The sequence below is a fragment of the Peromyscus californicus genome, unplaced genomic scaffold (genome assembly GCF_007827085.1).
Source record: "Peromyscus californicus insignis strain IS unplaced genomic scaffold, ASM782708v3 Scaffold_9__1_contigs__length_137607984, whole genome shotgun sequence".
In the NCBI taxonomy this organism is placed as follows: Eukaryota; Metazoa; Chordata; class Mammalia; order Rodentia; family Cricetidae; genus Peromyscus; species Peromyscus californicus.
This window is the reverse complement of record NW_026294617.1, coordinates 121,370,320-121,387,441: the sequence shown is the minus strand read 5'-3', so window position 1 is coordinate 121,387,441 and position 17,122 is coordinate 121,370,320. Positions and strand designations below refer to the sequence as shown.

At 41.2% G+C, this 17,122-nt stretch overlaps 1 long non-coding RNA gene across 1 annotated transcript in view; it reads right to left on the bottom strand.

Moving 5' to 3' along the window:
- Positions 1-2,272: 2,272 nt before the first annotated feature.
- Positions 2,273-17,122, bottom strand: part of LOC128106322 (uncharacterized) — a 31,556-nt gene continuing 16,706 nt past the window's right edge. The window contains exons 2-4 of the long non-coding RNA XR_008216657.1: positions 12,913-13,148; positions 6,046-6,134; positions 2,273-3,192 (exon numbers count right to left, since the gene is read on the bottom strand). This is a non-coding gene — a long non-coding RNA (uncharacterized LOC128106322). The remainder of the gene's footprint in view (positions 3,193-6,045; positions 6,135-12,912; positions 13,149-17,122) is intronic.

Below are 17,122 nucleotides of genomic sequence, written 5' to 3'. Positions count from 1 at the left end.
AAACAAACAAGATAATCACCACTCCAAAGGAACATTTAATATGCTATGATGTGGTAAGATATGATATACATACACACACACACACACACACACACACACACACACACACACACACACACACATACACACACACGTGCACACATGTGCATGATTCAAGACCAAAGGACAACACGGCACATCAGGATAGTTTGAAAGCAAGAGAACCACTCCCTCCTAATTTTGTTTAACATCTTTCACATCTTCCTAGAGCCATATCATTATATGGTGCTCAATAGACTCCATACTGCATCTGACATCTCTTACCTCACTCACACTCGAACAATCCTTTAAGTTGGATACTGCAGGTCTAATTATTTGCAAGTTTGAGACAATGAACGCCCAATGTGAGTGGTGGTGTTTTTCGGCAGGATGCTGTATTTTTCTTTCCATCTCATATCAGACCACATGACCTGTCTTTTCTCTCCTCTCCCCACTGACAGGAGACATGAGGGATGGATCTGGGTAAGCCAGTGGAGGTGAGCTGGGTCCCAGCATTAGCAGTCATGGCCAGTGGTGGGTGCAAAGAGAAGTTCAGCATTTGGGCATGGGATCATGTTTCACGTTGTAATTGGCTGTGCGTGGCATGCCCAATCTATGTGTAATGCAGTGTGGGGGAGAAGTGTTATATGATATTAACATTTTCTAGGGAACATTTTCCCCCTCCACCTACAGAGAACCTTTAGTATGCACAGATGTTTTTTTTTTTTTTTTTCCCTGTGAAGCAGATCTCACAAAGGGGAGGCTGAGCAGCGGATTCAGAAGGCAGCTTGAGGGAAAGGAACAGGCTTCCTCTAAGTGCTTATCCTTCCTTTTCCAAAATAAGTGGGCAGGAGGACCAACCTCCTAGCACGCTCATAGGACAGATGCAAGGAATCATAACAATCTACAAATCAGGAAACTGCCAACCAGGAGAGGCTCTGAGAGCCCTGTAACTTGTCTATAGAAAAGTTTGTCAGGAACCATTTTTCCCATCATCGGTTGGCTGGGGCTGGTACTAGTTTTTCTACTTTATGGATAAGAAAAAGAGATTTCAAGTAACTTTAGAGAAGATTATAAGGACATTAAATTGGAGTGGAGATCTGAACTATACCTGTCATTTAAACTATATATTCTCACTTATGTGTGTCAGTTTAATTTCCCAGCCAGCACAGACTTTACTCACAGTCCTGTATGGTCCTGCTCAGCAAACTGTGGCTTGCAATGTCTTAGGGTAACAGCTCTCAACCGTGCTATCCACCTGGCACTTCTCAACAAATCTAAGACGGGGGCTAGGGAACAGGCTCAGTTGGTAAACGGCAAGCACAAAGGCCCAAGTTCTGCCGTAGGAAGCTGGGCATGGTGGCATCCACTTGTAATCCCAGTGCTTTGGAGGTAGACACAGGAGGAAACTTGGGCTTCACTGGTCAGCCAGCCAAGCCAAAAATGGTTCCAATCCGAGACTCTGTCTCAAAACACAAGGTGGATGGCTCTTGAGGGATGACATCTGAGATTGACCTTGAATCTCAACACACACACACACACACACACACACACACACACACACACACACGCACACACACACACACACACACACTAAGTGATAGAATATAGAAATCTCCCTACCTCTAGCCAGACAGAATTCTGCTGGAGGATGGATTAAAAAACTTCACTAGGTCTATTCAGTGCTTAAGTGTTCTAGTCTGGTGTACGTAGCTAGATCAGGTCTCCCAGATGTTGTCCAAACCTCTTGTATATATATATATACTTATTTGGCATCTATGGAAAACATACTTCTGATAGGTGCAATTTTGTAAAGCTGCCAATGACTCACGCCTTGTAGTTCCTCTCCCATGAGTGTGGGATGATGTCTGACCACAGTGTTGCTCTGGATGATGCCTGACTTTGGCTTGATAAGAAACTGAAGTGCAGTGTCCTGTGTGTGGACTCCTGACCATGGGATTTGGGAATAATAACCTTGTACTATTTAACCTTTCTAAGCTTGTGAAATTTGTTACATAACAATAAAACCCCCATGTACTAAAAAATAAAGGTTTTCTAGAAGAAAACTATTACAGTATTTATCCTTTTTAATTTATTCTAGGTGAAAAGAACCATATATCAAAGAGAAGTGGAAGAACAAGCCCTAGTCAGATATGTTTGTATCCAAACTTCTGCTCATCTACCCCGTGTTTTGTGTATGTGTCTCTCTATGTGTGTGTACATGGATGTGCTTGCATACACACATGCTTATGGGTGAAACATGAATAACATTTATTATAACTTTAGAAAATTCACATATCATAAAGCTAAACCTTTTAAAGGATAAAAGCCACTGGATTTTTAGTGTATTGACAAGGTTGACTACCTACCATAAACATCCAGTCTGGGGCACTTTCATTATGCCCCCCAAATCCTGTACTCATTAGCAATCATTTCTCATCTCTCATTCTTCTTCACCTCTCCAACTACTTACCTACTTTCTATTTCTGTGCGTCAACATACTCAGAAAATGCATACAAATTGAATCATGAAATATGTGGCTTTTTGTGTTTAGCTTCTTTCATATAATATACTGTTTTCAAGATTCATCTGTTATATAATAAACAAAATGTAGTATAACTACACAATGGATATTATACAGCCATAAAAAAACCAGAATGACCTGGTTTTACAGAGTTTTTATCTTCTAAATTAACATTTAATTTCTCACAGTTTAGTTTCTATTAATGTCAAGTGGATTTTAATGATATGCACAGCATTTACTGCCCTATAACTTTATTTGTGTCCCCTCATCTTGTTGCTTTCTAATAAATAACATGGCTACACATTAGTTACCCATTAGCAGAAATTATACATTATTAGTATAAGAAATTTTCTTAAATCTTACAGGGGAAAAGAAATATAAGGAGAAGACAGATCTGCAGACTTTCATATTTTCCTGTATCATGATGTTTACCTATTTCTTCTCACAGACTCATTTACTCTGTAATGGTGTTTCAGTTCAACTAGGATTCCTTCATGACTCTCGCAGGATAAGCCAGCTATCCACAAACTCAGGTCCTGATCATCTGGGAATGTGTATATATGTAAGATAGTTTTGCTGGATATAGAATTCTCATCTTTCGGCCAGATGCTTGAGTGTGTCATTCCACTGCTTTTCGGCTCCCATGGTTTCTGAGAAGAAATCACCAGTTAGTTGTCAGAATGCTTTCCTGTGTGTGTTGAGTCACTTCTTACTTCCATGGTGCCCTAAGATTAACCAAAGTAAGAGTTGAGGGACTTCACACGTCTGACCTGAGCATGTAGCTAGCCTTATGACATACAGATTTCTAGATTCCCAGGAATGTCCCAGAAAATTTCAAATCATGACAAAACATTTCACTGCCCAATTTCATCTGTAAGTTTTTTTTTCTTTTCTTTTCGAGACAGGGTTTCTCTGTGTAGCTTTGCGCCTTTCCTGGAACTCACTCTGTAGCCCAGGCTGGCCTCGAACTCACAGAGATCCGCCTGGCTCTGCCTGCCGAGTGCTGGGGTTAAAGGCATGCGCCACTACTGCCCAGCTCATCTGTAAGTTTTTAGTTAGTATTTTGTTCTTCCTTCTTGTCATGGTTGGCTCCAGCATGTCATGTCACCCAACTACTACTGTTTGGATATGGTCCCAAGGTAGAAGCCCCAGAGGAGTTTGAGTCAATTCATAAAGACATATATTCATCTAGGAGCTTACAGGCTACTGTTCAAATGATGGTAGTTTTCTGGGAAATCTCTAATGGTTGCTAAGTTGCTGATTTTCAGTGTAACTGTGGGCTGGTAGGGCTACAGAAGGCAAGCAATGGTGTGATAAAGTTTTTTTTCTTATGAAAATCCAGAGGTTTTGCTTAGACAAGTGCACCTCCCGGTTGTACACTTTTGGTGCATTTTCGGATTTCTGAACACTTTGATTTTGACAATATCTGCTAGTGTTCCTTTTCTTTTTATAAGAGACTAGATTTATACTACCCTGTTTTACACATTTTCCTCATCATTCAGCAGACTCATCACTTCCCTTTTTTTGGTAATGTGTAGCATTAGTGTGATAGTTGGCTCTTTTGTCAACTTGACATAAGCTAGGACCATCTGGGGAGAGGGAACCTTGGTTGAGAAAGTGCCTCCAGCAGAATGACCTGCCCACAGCCTGAGGGGCATTTTCTTGACTAATGACTGATGTAGGGGGGCCCAGTCCCCACTCAGGTGGTCTTGAGTTCTGTAAGGAAGCAGACCAAGTCAGCAACAGGGAGCCAACCATAAGCAACATTCCTTCAAGGCCCGTGCTTCAGTTCTCGCCTTGGGATTTCTTCCTTGATTTCCTGTCCTGATTTCCCTTCATGATGGACTATAAGATGTAAGGTGGAAGAGTTGCTTTAGATCATGGTGTTTCTCACAGCAATAGAAAGCAAATTAGAACAGGTAGTAATGGTCTAGCCTTGCTCTAGGCTTCATGACAGGCATTGCATGGGAAATACAGTGAAATAAAAGGATTTCAAAGAAAGGGTCAAGTTGAAAACACATTATCTTAGTTATAGAACTTTGGTAAAGACACCTCTCAGTGGAGTGATCTGATGAGTTTGGCTACTCCATTTGAGTGCGTTCTCTTTCCCAGGTAGAGTTGTTGTAGGGAGCCCGTTTCCTAGCCTGGGGCTACATTTTCCACTCTCTTCCCCTGTATCGAGGGGTATCACGTCACTTTTACCGGTGTTATGTTGCTGCTGAGGGTAAGGCACTAAGAAATGAAGATACTGGAACTCCAAGAACAGGGGTCCAGTATACCCACTGGGTTTTGTCTGTTTTTTTTTTTTTTATTTTGCTTTGTGTTTTCTCTTTGAGAAATATCAACTCTGCTGATCTGTTATTATATGTTCTTGTTTTGTTATAGCAAATAGGAAGGCCCTAATTCAAACGGTCGACCAATAGAAAGGCTCATTTTATCAGCACATGAATATATATATTAGAATATTCTCTGTGTATATATAGAATATGTATATATACTAGCATATGTATTGTAGGGCACATATAGAATATATACGCTAGTATATATTAATTAGTTATACACACACACACACATATACACACACACATACATAGATACACACACTGCTGATACTACTGGTCCATGCCTTTGAGGGTCTTCATGTGAGAGCATCTACTGTAGTACAGCCAGCCAATCTGAGTCTGTCTACATGGGCTAGTAAAACTCTTTGGAAGAACTCCTATTTGTCAGGTTGGGGTTGATGACTTGTCCCCCTGAGGAGAAGGCCCTCCTAAGAACAAAAAGCTAACCTTTAACTGTCTAACAAACATGTGGGCTACACTGAGAAAGAATGGGTTTCTTTTATGCGGGCCCAGCAGGGCTTCTCTAGGCCAAGGTCAGACTCTTAAAAGAGAGGATGTCAGGTTGGAAATATCAGGATGGCAGCCTGATGTCAAATTTAACATCTGGAGAGTCATCCTGGGAGTCGGGAATGGCAGCAAAAGTGGAGAAAAAGGCATGAGGTGGGAGCAGAGGACACTGGCAGTGATTTGGGACACATGTGAGGCTCCCCAGGGACCCCTTGAATCAGAGAGCTACGGACTAGGGATTCTTGAGGTTTTGCCAGCGAGGGTTATGGAAGGGACAGCTCTTTTGTTGCTTTATTATGACATACATTTCTCATTGAACCATCAGGCGTTTGAAACCTGAGGAAACACAGCCTTTCCATATGCTGTGATGAGCTGGGTTATGCAGCTCATAATGGAAGCGGAGAAAGAGGCCGTGATTTGCGTCTGTCCTTTGCTCATTCTCTCTCATTGTCCGAAGTCTACATTTTTTTCTTGTCTCCTTAATTGTATGGCCACTGGGACTAGAGATCCCAGGGATGGAGTTCTGAGAACTCCAGGGGAATGTTGTAAGAAGAAACTCTTTCCTATTGATCCTCTCGGCTCCCAGTAAGCTCTGTATTTGGATTGCTTTGGATGTGGGGGGAGTGGGGCAAGGGCAAACATCCAGTCACTTACATTTTCAGGAGCTTTGTGGTTTGTACTCAGAAGCGCAGTGAACTGATAATGATGGCGAGCAGAGGTTAAATCCCCATCCCATCGTCAAACTGGGAAGAAGAAAGGGTTTGTATTCAGTCACACAATGTGGAACAAGGGCAGCTCTTAAAATAATTGCTCAGGGTGCTTTTTTTTTTTTAACAGCCTCTATCTGTATGTGATAAAGTCTGCTCAAAAAGAAACTTTTGACTAGACATATAATAAATGAGAAATGTCCTTGGGGAAAGGGAAACACCTGTTTTCCTCGCTCTGATCAGTTCCCTCCCAATTAATTTCCCAGGGATATGTAGGTGGCAGACATCAAGAGCACAGTTTCTACCCTCCTTCTCTCCAGTCTCCATCCTAACACAAGTCCCTTGGGCATTTTAAAATTAAAGAGTTATTTTTTCCTCCGTTGGCAAACTGGCTTGCCTTTCCACAGCCCCTGCAGGGCCCTGGGAGTAGCCTGTTCCTGAACATACACTCACTCAACTATCCAAAGCCCGTTGCAGGAAGGAGCCCTAGAAATAAGGGCATGCCTTTGCTTTTGACCATACATGGGTCTTAGAACAGCAGCCTAGGGAATTCTCCTGGGCTGTTCCACAGTCTCGGGCCTATGCCCTTAGCAGGCAGGCAGCTGTGCTTGCTTACAGTGGATGCCTCCAGAGAGTGACTTGTTCAACACCTCAGGTGTTTTCCCCTCTCCACAGAAGGACCTCGCCTCAGTATTTTAGCCAGAGCAGAAGTGACCCAAAGGGAGCTGTTTGCGAGAGACTTCCCTTTTGAAATCCATAATCCATCTCTGCCTGACTGAGTGCTTCCAGAAACCACCATTGTATGGGCACCTCCCATGGAAGTTTAAGTTTTTTTCTTTGCACTTAACTTGCTTCCCAATGCCTTACTTACATTTGGCATCTGCCTTTATTTTACTTCTTCGAGAGTTGAAGGTAATATTATTTAATAGCCACGTATGCACTTTCCCACACAGGGACTACACCTTGTCACATTAAAAACCCTCAAAATAAAGGGAAAACCCAGGCAGATAATGAGTTCAATTCCTTCCCAGTGGTGGCTGCACACATGCTGGGCTGGCTGGAGCCACGGTGCTTCAGCTGAGGGCCCTAAGAATGGTTGGGGCTACTGCAGTCAGACCCAACGCCATCAATTTCCTTGGTTACAAATGAAACTTTCTCCAAACAAATCTATATGTTGTCTGAAGCCCTCCTTCCCATTGGGTGTTCTGACTCAGCCCTGAAAGTACAATGTGGGGGCTACGTTCTGAAAAGTCTTGCTCCATCTTTGGCAGAGTTGGTTGCCATTCCAACATTTGTTTTTAGCCTTGATTGGCAGAACCAGACAAATAAAATGCGTTTGTTTGTGACTACCTAGAAGATGGCACAGGTGTCGCTCAAAGGTGAGCCTCTGTTTCTTTGCTCCATAAGTAGTGAACCCCCCGCCACCCCACCCCCCCACATCCCTTTCTGCTCCATAACTGGTCTCTAGCCCTTAAAGACAGGAAAGCCCCAGTGGAAATGCCTCCTAAACACACAGTAAAAGGAGTAATCCAGCAGGAGTAAGCCAACAGTCTCTGCCTGGTATTTGAACATAATTTAATGAGTGCCCAGAATTCATCTGTAAATGCACATTGTTAATTTAGGGCCTGCTATCCATTAATTAGGGCTTTAGTGGCAAGTGCCACTGAGCTATCTGCACTGTTTAAGGTTACGTCAGGCCCTAGTAAACGGCTCACTGATAACAAGATGCATCCATCTTCATTACTCGGCCACTCCTGTCTGTCTTTGCTCAGCATCTTCCAAGGGCTTATGCCTGTTGGAACTGAAGAATTAAACTTTTATCCAAACCAGACTCTGCTCTTTCACCTTTTCTGATTCCTTGAGCACTTCCCATTTATTTTGCCTAAATGACATCTGATTACCTAACATGGAATGGAGCAGGGGCTTAACCTAAAACAGTCTGCAGACCGCGGTTCTCGGCTGGAAAGTTCCAGTGGGCTAGCACGAAGGAAGCCTGCACATTTCCATTTCATCTGATACTGGGCTCAGGGTAAGAGAAACGGTTTCTGATATTTTTTTTTCTTCTCATGAGGTAGCAGTTCCAGTAGGATTTTTTTTTTTTATGCCAGAGAAATACAGGAAATTAATTTTAGACTTGAAGAATAAATGTCCCAATTGGTTGGAGTTTACTTTTGCAGTGTTTCTCTCCCTGAAAAATATGTATTATTTGAGGCAGACACAGTGCCAAATGAAATAATTCCAACACCTAAACAGCCCCGCGTGTCAAGCCTCAGCTGTATAAACGGAGTCATGCTGGAGGTCCATGCTCAGTCACTGGGGCTCCAAAGCCTGCCCTCCTTTTCCATTTCCAGGTCTGCTGTCAGCAGGCAGTGAGCTCTGACGTGAGGGAGGATGCTGCCCCTACAGAAAATTATATAAGTGCGAGTTTGTTTATCCTTCAAACGCTAGGGCAGAGGACTTGCCTGAAACGAACTTCCATTGACAGATGGTTTCTATAAGAGGTTGATTCTGAGAAGCGAACGAACTACCTGGCATGGCTGTTTAACACATTTAGGGTGCTTGCAGGGAAAGCCTACTGCTCCCCTGAACCATGGTTCAATTTGAAGCATCGCTGGCCAGGATGGGTTATTGTAACTAGGTGGAGGAGAAGCTTCAAGAGCCTGATGCTCAGTGTGCAAGGGAGAGGGGAGGGGCAGGAGGCGGCGGCGCTGCTTACTGGAATGATAGCCCAAGGGAGGGCGTCCGAAACCTGTGCACCACTGAACTGGTACACTTATCACAGGGGGACAGTCTATACTGCCGGCCTGCGGTGTGATGCTGTTTGTGGTGCATGCTGCCAACTGGCTTAGAAAATGCAGATCCCCCTCTCAGATAGAGAGAGCAGGAGGCAGAATGTCAGCTGACTGACATTCCTAACAATAGGTCTTCCTCAGCTCAGGATGCGAAAGTATGGATCCCAGCTGGGTTGCAGTGGGAGTAAGGCATCTCCTCCAGGAGAAGATGCCCCCTGCCAGCTCTCACCACGTGCCCACTGTGAGGCCCCTACCCCTTCTACAAGATTGGTGGGAATGCCATCATGCTTTTCTTCCTTTTGATTTTGTAATTCAATTGTACAAACACTAAGATTGTTTCTTTTTCTTTCTTTTTTTTTTTTTGAGTGACTTGTAGCTGTGGATCATCTTCTTCTGGTCCTACATCTTACTAAACACAAAATAGATAATACCCCAAGACTATAGTGAGAGAGGAAAATAAAAAAATACAAAAAAAGCAAACAAAAGGCTCAGTTTATTGCATGTAGTCATGAAGTCATCTACATTATATGTGATTGAAAGAGACAATCTTAAGCTGAGGGTTCCTAAATTTATCAGAACGAAGCACTGGATACTTGAAGTAAGAGCTCTTTGAAGCAGACGTACTACAGAATAAAACACATTCTTTCTCTGGAAAAGAGAAAGCCAAGATATTGTGGGGGTAAAGGGAACAATGGGGCCTGTGAAACAAGGGTCAGAGCTGAAGGTTTCAGCTCTAAGCAAGCTACACACAAGTATTTTAATTAAAAAAAGAAAATCAGTCAGGAATTCTGTTTCCAGAGTCAGAATTCTGCAGGCAGGCTGCTGTTAAGAAATAAAGTCTCAATTGTTCAGTTTTTATTGTTCAATATTATATTAAAAATTTTTAGGCTCTTCAGGTCAAGGCGACTTTTAAAAGGTTAAAAGCTACTCAAAGGGGTTGCCATATCCATAAAAGGAAATGAGATTAACCATAAAGACTGATGGAGGAAAAAAACAATAATTTAGATAAACTGCTACTGCCTTTAAAATGTTTGGCTTTTATCAGGGCAAAGGAATTCAATGATTCGTAGATGGGCTGTTGTATCCAAGAAAGACTCAGGAGATGGGAATCGTTTTCTTGCTTTCATTGTTTGGTGTGATTTAGACAAGGCTCCAGCTTTCTTTGGTTATGTCCTTACTAATGGTTGGGGAAAAGTAATTGCTGGGCTCCAACTTCCATCTGTCAACTCATGACCTTGCTGGCTGTGCATCTGTAACGTCAGACACTGTTGTCATGGAAAGAATTATGATGTTTCAATCGAATATATTGCAATGTTAACAAATCCATAACTGGGTCTGGATCACATGGAAAGTGTTAGGAAGTGCATTTCCGAGATCCCGCAGAAAAGTGAGTGGGGTATCCCCATTCATCTCCACTGCTTACCACCAACTGAGAAAGTCATTGTCTTACAATGCAAAAGCAAAATCAGAACCTCAAACCTGAAGGGATTCTTAAAATCAAAATTGGTGGTTCAGCAATGGAGACCAAAACCATAACTTGCCTTTCACTATCGTGTTATACATTCCATCATCGATTCCTTTGGGTAACTATGGAATGCCTGACCTCATTGGAACTTTTCCCTGTTTGCTCAGAATACTTACATGCTGGTTTCAGTTCCCAGTCTGGAAAACTAAACCCGTAGAATGTGGATCTCTTAGAGCAGGTTAGATCAGCCCAAAGGGATTGTAGCATCATGACAGGCTGATATTTTCTGGAAAACCTATGCTTATCAAATAGCACTTTTTTTCCTTGACAAGAAAGTGAGAAGTGAGTTGATATAAAAGTTTAATTTGATCTTCTGTGGAAACTGGATCTGGCCTGACAAAGTTAAAATGGATAGAAATAATATTCCAGACACTGAAAATTTATTTTTGTTGTCCTGTGTCTGAACAAACAAGCATTCTAAATCAGCAAGAGGGTCTAAAATTTCCATTCTAGAGACATCATCCCTAACAAAGAGTCTTTGTGTTTACATGCCCATCACGTTTATAAGCTCTAAGATGAGGACTGAGGTTGTGGACACTCAAATGATCAGAGTTTCTTGGATCCCAAGATGGCAAAACAGAGCTGATACATTTGAGAAGCACTGTAAATGCAGAAGTAAAAAAATCAAAACAAAACAAATTCACACCCTCAATGTAATTGACCCTGACTGAAGTAAATCTATGATATGAAACCCATAATGTACAGATGAATAAATTAAGGGATGATTATTCATAGTGTAAAAGAGTCTTCCAGAATTCCCCTAGGATTCTTTTCAAGGCTGAGCTCCACTAGTTCATGTAAGTGTTTATGTACAGACCATTAACTGTTTGACAGGCAGGCCGGAGAGGCAGGCAGAGGGAGGAGGTACCCAAACATAGTGGAGCTGCTGGCACTCCAGGGTTCCGAGTCTCATGGAAGACATTGATGGGACAGTAAGGGAAGTCAGGTGAAAGTGTGGCATTTACTAAGAAGATGCTTTAAGCATTGGGGCTCTTGGGGGACTATCTGTATTATGAAGTCTTAAGTGTTAGTTCAGCCACCTGTTAAGCTGGTCTTGGATGAGTTACATGACCTTTCTGAATACCAGACTTCTAGAGTTACAGGAGTTTATATGTCACATTTAATATATGTATGTGTGTGTTTATATATGTATGTTTATATATAAGTAAATATATTCACATGTTATATGCACATGTATGTGTCCATGTAGCACTTAAACAGCAGCCTGGTACACAGTACACATTGTGTACAGATTTTTAAGATGATTCTAGAAAGACTTATAAAATATTAATTCTGTAAGAGAGCTCAAAACAAAACAAAACACCCAACAAATACTCTCTAGTCCTGAAAAGGGAAAAAAGAAAGTTAAAACATTGCAGAAATGAATACTTTTCTCTTTGGGTTTTCTAAGAAAGTCAATCTGTAATTTATCTCTTTGAAATGATTGCTCATACTTTAGTTTTCTGTGTCTTTGGGAAAAAAATGCAAGATTATGAAGTGCATAGAGACAATCCAGAATGTCATGTCTGTTGGTTTTTCTGTGTTACTAAGCTTGACGCACCTATGTTTCAATTAGTTATTTTAAGAACAATAGTACCAGGTTGAAACACGGCTTTATTTGTGGTCGGAGAAAACCAAACTTCTCGCTTGGTTGACTTTGCGTGAGTCACACAGGAGTGGATGGTCCTGTGTGTTCTGCCCAGTGCAGCTGCTGAAGCACAGCTTTCAGTACAGAAGTGGACATTAATTGATATTTTCCAAGGGAGCCCAGTAATAAATATGTCCTGGCCTGCCCCTCTGGTCTGGTTAAATGGTCAAATGATTGAGTTCAATAGGCTGCCAAACAGGAAGTGCTGATAGCATGTCTAACTGTTGGCAGTGTGCGTACTCTGGCCTCTGAGAGTCAGTAGCTCTACCAGAGAGCTATCTGGAACAGAGCTAGCTCATTCTGGGGTCCTGTGGACAACATCAGTTCTGAACAAACCACATGAGAACTCCCAAGTGTTTAAAGGACCAAAAGTGACACTTGTTTGATTATAAAATAGTGTCCTAATGTTGAATATATTCTCTTATGTTCTGTAAACCTCTCCTCTACTTGGAATAAGTTACAGTGTCTTGCCAACTCTGGTCTTGAGAACAGATCCCCTCCTCTGATACTCTGACCTATGTCTTGGTTGGATCCAGGTTGAATAAAAGTATTTTTTCTGTTCCTCAGAGTTTATGAATAAATCCCAGTGGAAATGGGCATGGAAATAGTTCTTAAGTGCAGGGTACACCATTACTTCTTTCCCAACCGGAAGCTCTTCATAGGTCTGGAAATACCAGTGTTTAGGTGGGTTGATCTCCACTTAGCTTCTTAGACTGCCAAATTATTAACTTTCAATACATTATCTTTTTAAAATTTACATAATTTTAAATCATGTTTTCAGGGACATTCTTCAAATTCAGAAAATGTACGAAAAGCTGTGTTTTCATTTCTGAAATATTCATGTCTTACCTCAAGGCTCAGGGATCTTTGAGGACAAGGAGACAGAAGGATTGTATGAGCCAGTGGTGGTGGATGACTTTAAGAAAGCAGTGTATTCCAGAAACAACAGGACAGGTGCACATACGAACTCACAACGATTGTCACAGCATGCTGAAGACCTACAGAAACTCCTCCTAGGCAAAAACCCAAGCGTAGCGGGAAGGAGAATACATCATCCTGCCACCGGCTGAGGAACTATGAACTACCTGTTGGGAAAGGGAGAATCAGTTGTTAGTGTTGCTTGTAATGGTGTGACACTGCTAGGCTGAACACAAAGCAGAGCAGGCCCCAACCTCAAACTAAATGTGCGACACAAACTGGTCTCAATGGGGAGAGAAGCAACAATGACAGCAGTAACAGCAGCAACAACGTGAAACAGAAGAATCTCTAAGTTGGGTGTGTGTAAATATACATTGTTCAAAATACACTGTATGAAATTCGCAAAGAATTCAAACTATCTTAAAAAAGAATAAGAAGCAGAATGCTGCTTAAGTGGAAGCTAGTTTCACTACTTTAGTCAGACCAGTATTTCACACAGAGTATTCCCAATGTGTCCAAAGGCTTAGAATGTCAGTACTGAGAGATGACATTGTGTGAAACCTGCTTTTGCTTCGGAAGGAGCCTGGTTTCTGAGCTTCGGGCGGTTTGCTGTTTTTTCTCGTTAAACACTTACCCTCCTAGCACTTAACACAAGTATAATTGAGCAATTTATCCATGTAATTGCTTGTTTAGAGTTTCTTCATGGCTAGATGGTGAGTGTGCTCATGATAGAGACATTGTTAGAGATATGCATCTTACACAGAGTGGGTACACAGCAAATGCTAACAAAATATATGAATGCAATTTGTGTTCTCATTCTTCTTAGTGGTAATAAGTATCCACATGACATAAACTCCACTGAAGTTTTTGATTTACAAATTTTCACTTTCAAACATATGTACATGTATAATGAATGGCTCATGTGTATGCAGAAGAGAAGTGAATGAAATGTGGTATGTTTCCCCCAAATATTTCCAAAGGCAAACTGCCTCTCAGTGGCATTCTGACATTTTCCATCATGTGGCTAAATAATGTACTGTATCCTTGATTTTCTCAGGACTTCAGATAGTAGCCACTGAATTGTAGATGTGGAGAGAAGTTCATGCACTTACTCTCTGTCTTCTCCTTAGTCCCCTCTAAGTTCTGATGTTTATTGTTGGTGTGTTTTTATACTTGCTGTTTTAGTTTTTCTATTGAATCACACTATTACATAACACTCTACTTAACCAGTGTTTTTCCTTCACTGGCTTTACATGTACTTTCCTCTTACTAGTGGAGATGAGAAAAACGGACTCACCTACAATTCACTTTCCTTCTCTTCTCTTGACTTCGCTCAACTGAACCATTACGCTGTCATTTTTAGTGAGGGAATTTTACATGTAAACATTATTTTAATAACTTGTAGATTTGTATTGTTACATTGGTGTCACTCACATTTGAGTTCAGTAACCATAAACAAGTCTTCCATGTTGTGTTTATTGTTTGACTTAAAAATATAAAACTCTTAAATAATAATAAACCATATAGTTTCATGCATACTATTGTCTCTAGAATTGTAGAGGGGGTTAGACACATGAAGAAAACAGCATCTCACATATTAAATGAAAAATCCAAAGACTAACCTCACGTGCACAGGCACACACACACACACACACACACACACACACACACACACACACGCACCTCAACAATTGCCCAAACAGTGGAACATTGGATTTTGCTTTATATTTCACTAAGAATTCTTTGACTTATGTGTTCTCATCTGCATTATCCTCCCCAATTAATATAAACCATATTTTCATAAAGATCTCTAATTCCCTTCTAATTTATAATTATGACTTTCTTTGCCTACTGACCATCATAGGATTTGTTTCAATGTACTTGTGGGTTGGTTAAGTTGTTCTTAGATTCTTTTTCTTGGGTTATATTTTCTTTTCTTTTATTTTGTTTTTGCTTTTTTGAGATTATATCTTCATATTATTAGAATATACTAGGTAACCTTTCTGATTCCTTTCATCTCTAAAATTGTACTTAATACAGAATTCTACGTCTAAAATGGGTCTTTAGCCCTCAGCACTCTGTCACTGATAAAAATAATTGATGATTATCTGTTTACTCATTCAGTGTTTTTTTTTACCCCCAAAAGTTTTGTGAGGATTTTCCTTCTTGTTTCATATTCTAAAGTTTAACAAAGGGTACTATTTGGTGTACGTTTTTCTCTATTTGACATTTGTTGGGTTTGTTAATTATTAGATTAGTATTTTTTTCTGTTGAAGGAAATTTTTACCTATTTTCTTTTGTTATTTCTTTGCTTATTTCAATTCCTTTCTTGTTTTTATTGTCCTCTACTACCGATGTACAGGTATGTTTAGGGTTTTTTGAACTTGTGCTCTATATGCACTTTTAATGCTTCTAAATTTATTTTTCTAAGAATTCAAGGGAGCCTCTTTTATATTATAAAGCAATATAGTCTTGTGTAGCTAGAGTTTTCCTGCCTGGCCCACAGTCAGGACAAATCTGTATCACCCGCCAGTCTCACAGCCGCTCAGACCCAACCAAGTAAACACAGAGACTTATATTGCTTACAAACTGTATGCCCATGACAGGCTTCTTGCTAACTGTTCTTATAGCTTAAATTAATCCATTTCCATAAATCTATACCTTGCCACGTGACTCATGGGTTACCGGCGTCTTCACATGCTGCTTGTCATGGTGGCAGCTGGCAATGACTCCCTCTGCCTTCCTGTTTTTTCTGTTCTCCTCTCTGTTAGTCCCGCCTATACTTCCTGCCTGGCCACCGGCCAATCAGTGTTTTGTTTATTGACCAATCAGAGCAATTTGACATACAGATCATCCCACAGCAATTCCCCTTTTCTTTTTCTTTTTTAAAGAGGAAGGTTTTAACTTTTACACATCTCCAAAGCCAGCTTGGTATATTTGGGAATTTGGGCGTAGCTTCTCTTACTACTTCCTGCTGGAGGGGGGCGCTGTATCTTATGGGGACACAAAGAAAATTTTAGGATCATGGAGTAGTCCGTGAGGCTGTATTGTCTGAGCCAGTTGCCTTCAAACCATTCTGGATGTTGGATCATCTGTGCCATGGTGTCATTGGAGACCTTTCAGGGGGTCTTGGCTGGTCAAACCTGATGTATCTTAATCTGGAACAAATCCATAGCCTCTGGCTTTCTGTGGAAACAAAAGCAGGGCCTCCTTTCCAAAGCAACATATCCTTATATCCAAATTTTGAAGTCAAGGTACCTTTAAAATATACATTTTGGCATAACTCAACAGCTTTTACAATCAAATGTTTTTCTTCAGTTACGAATATCAAAGAGAACATAATCTAGATTCTCTGTGTGGTAGCCATCTTTACGTGGCTTATTTTTTATATTACCTTGAGCCTATTGCTTTAAATTGCAGCATTCCAAAACTGAAATGGCGCTGTGGCTGCTGGCTCTTCCCACTTCAGCTTCCCAACATGGTGGTGGTATGTTTTCCGCCAGCTCTGAGAGCCATCAACTCTCAGAAATAGTAGGTCTATGCTTCTATCAAAGCAGCATGTAGCCCAGAAACCTCTTTTTTTGTTTTGTACTAGCAAAGGCTAAATCCACCATGCAGCTTAATGTGCCATTTGCAGAGGCCTCATTCCCGCCATACTGCAGGTCGAGCGCACATGCCAGGAACTCGCCATAGTAGCTCAAACACACAGGCTGCTGCTAGCTTGAAAGAAACAACTAGGAACTGATTTTAGCTCCATTTTAGATTCTTTTTACTCAGGTTTTAGGTGGAAACTCTTGCTAACATGTTGGGTGCCATTTGTAGCTAGAGTTTTCCTGCCCTGCCCACAGTCAGGACAAATCTGTGTTACCTGCCAGTCCCACAGCTGCTCAGACCCAACCAAGTAAACACAGAGAATTATATTGCTTACAAACTGTATGACTGTGACAGGCTTCTTGCTAACTGTTCTTATAGCTTAAATTGATCCATTTCCATAAATCTATACCTTGCCACATGGCTCGTGGCTTACTGGCATTTTCACATGCTGCTTGTCATGGTGGTGGTTGGCAATGACTCCATCTGCCTTCCTGTTCTCTCCTTTCTCCTCTCTGTTAGTCCCGCCTATACTTCCTGCCTGGCCACT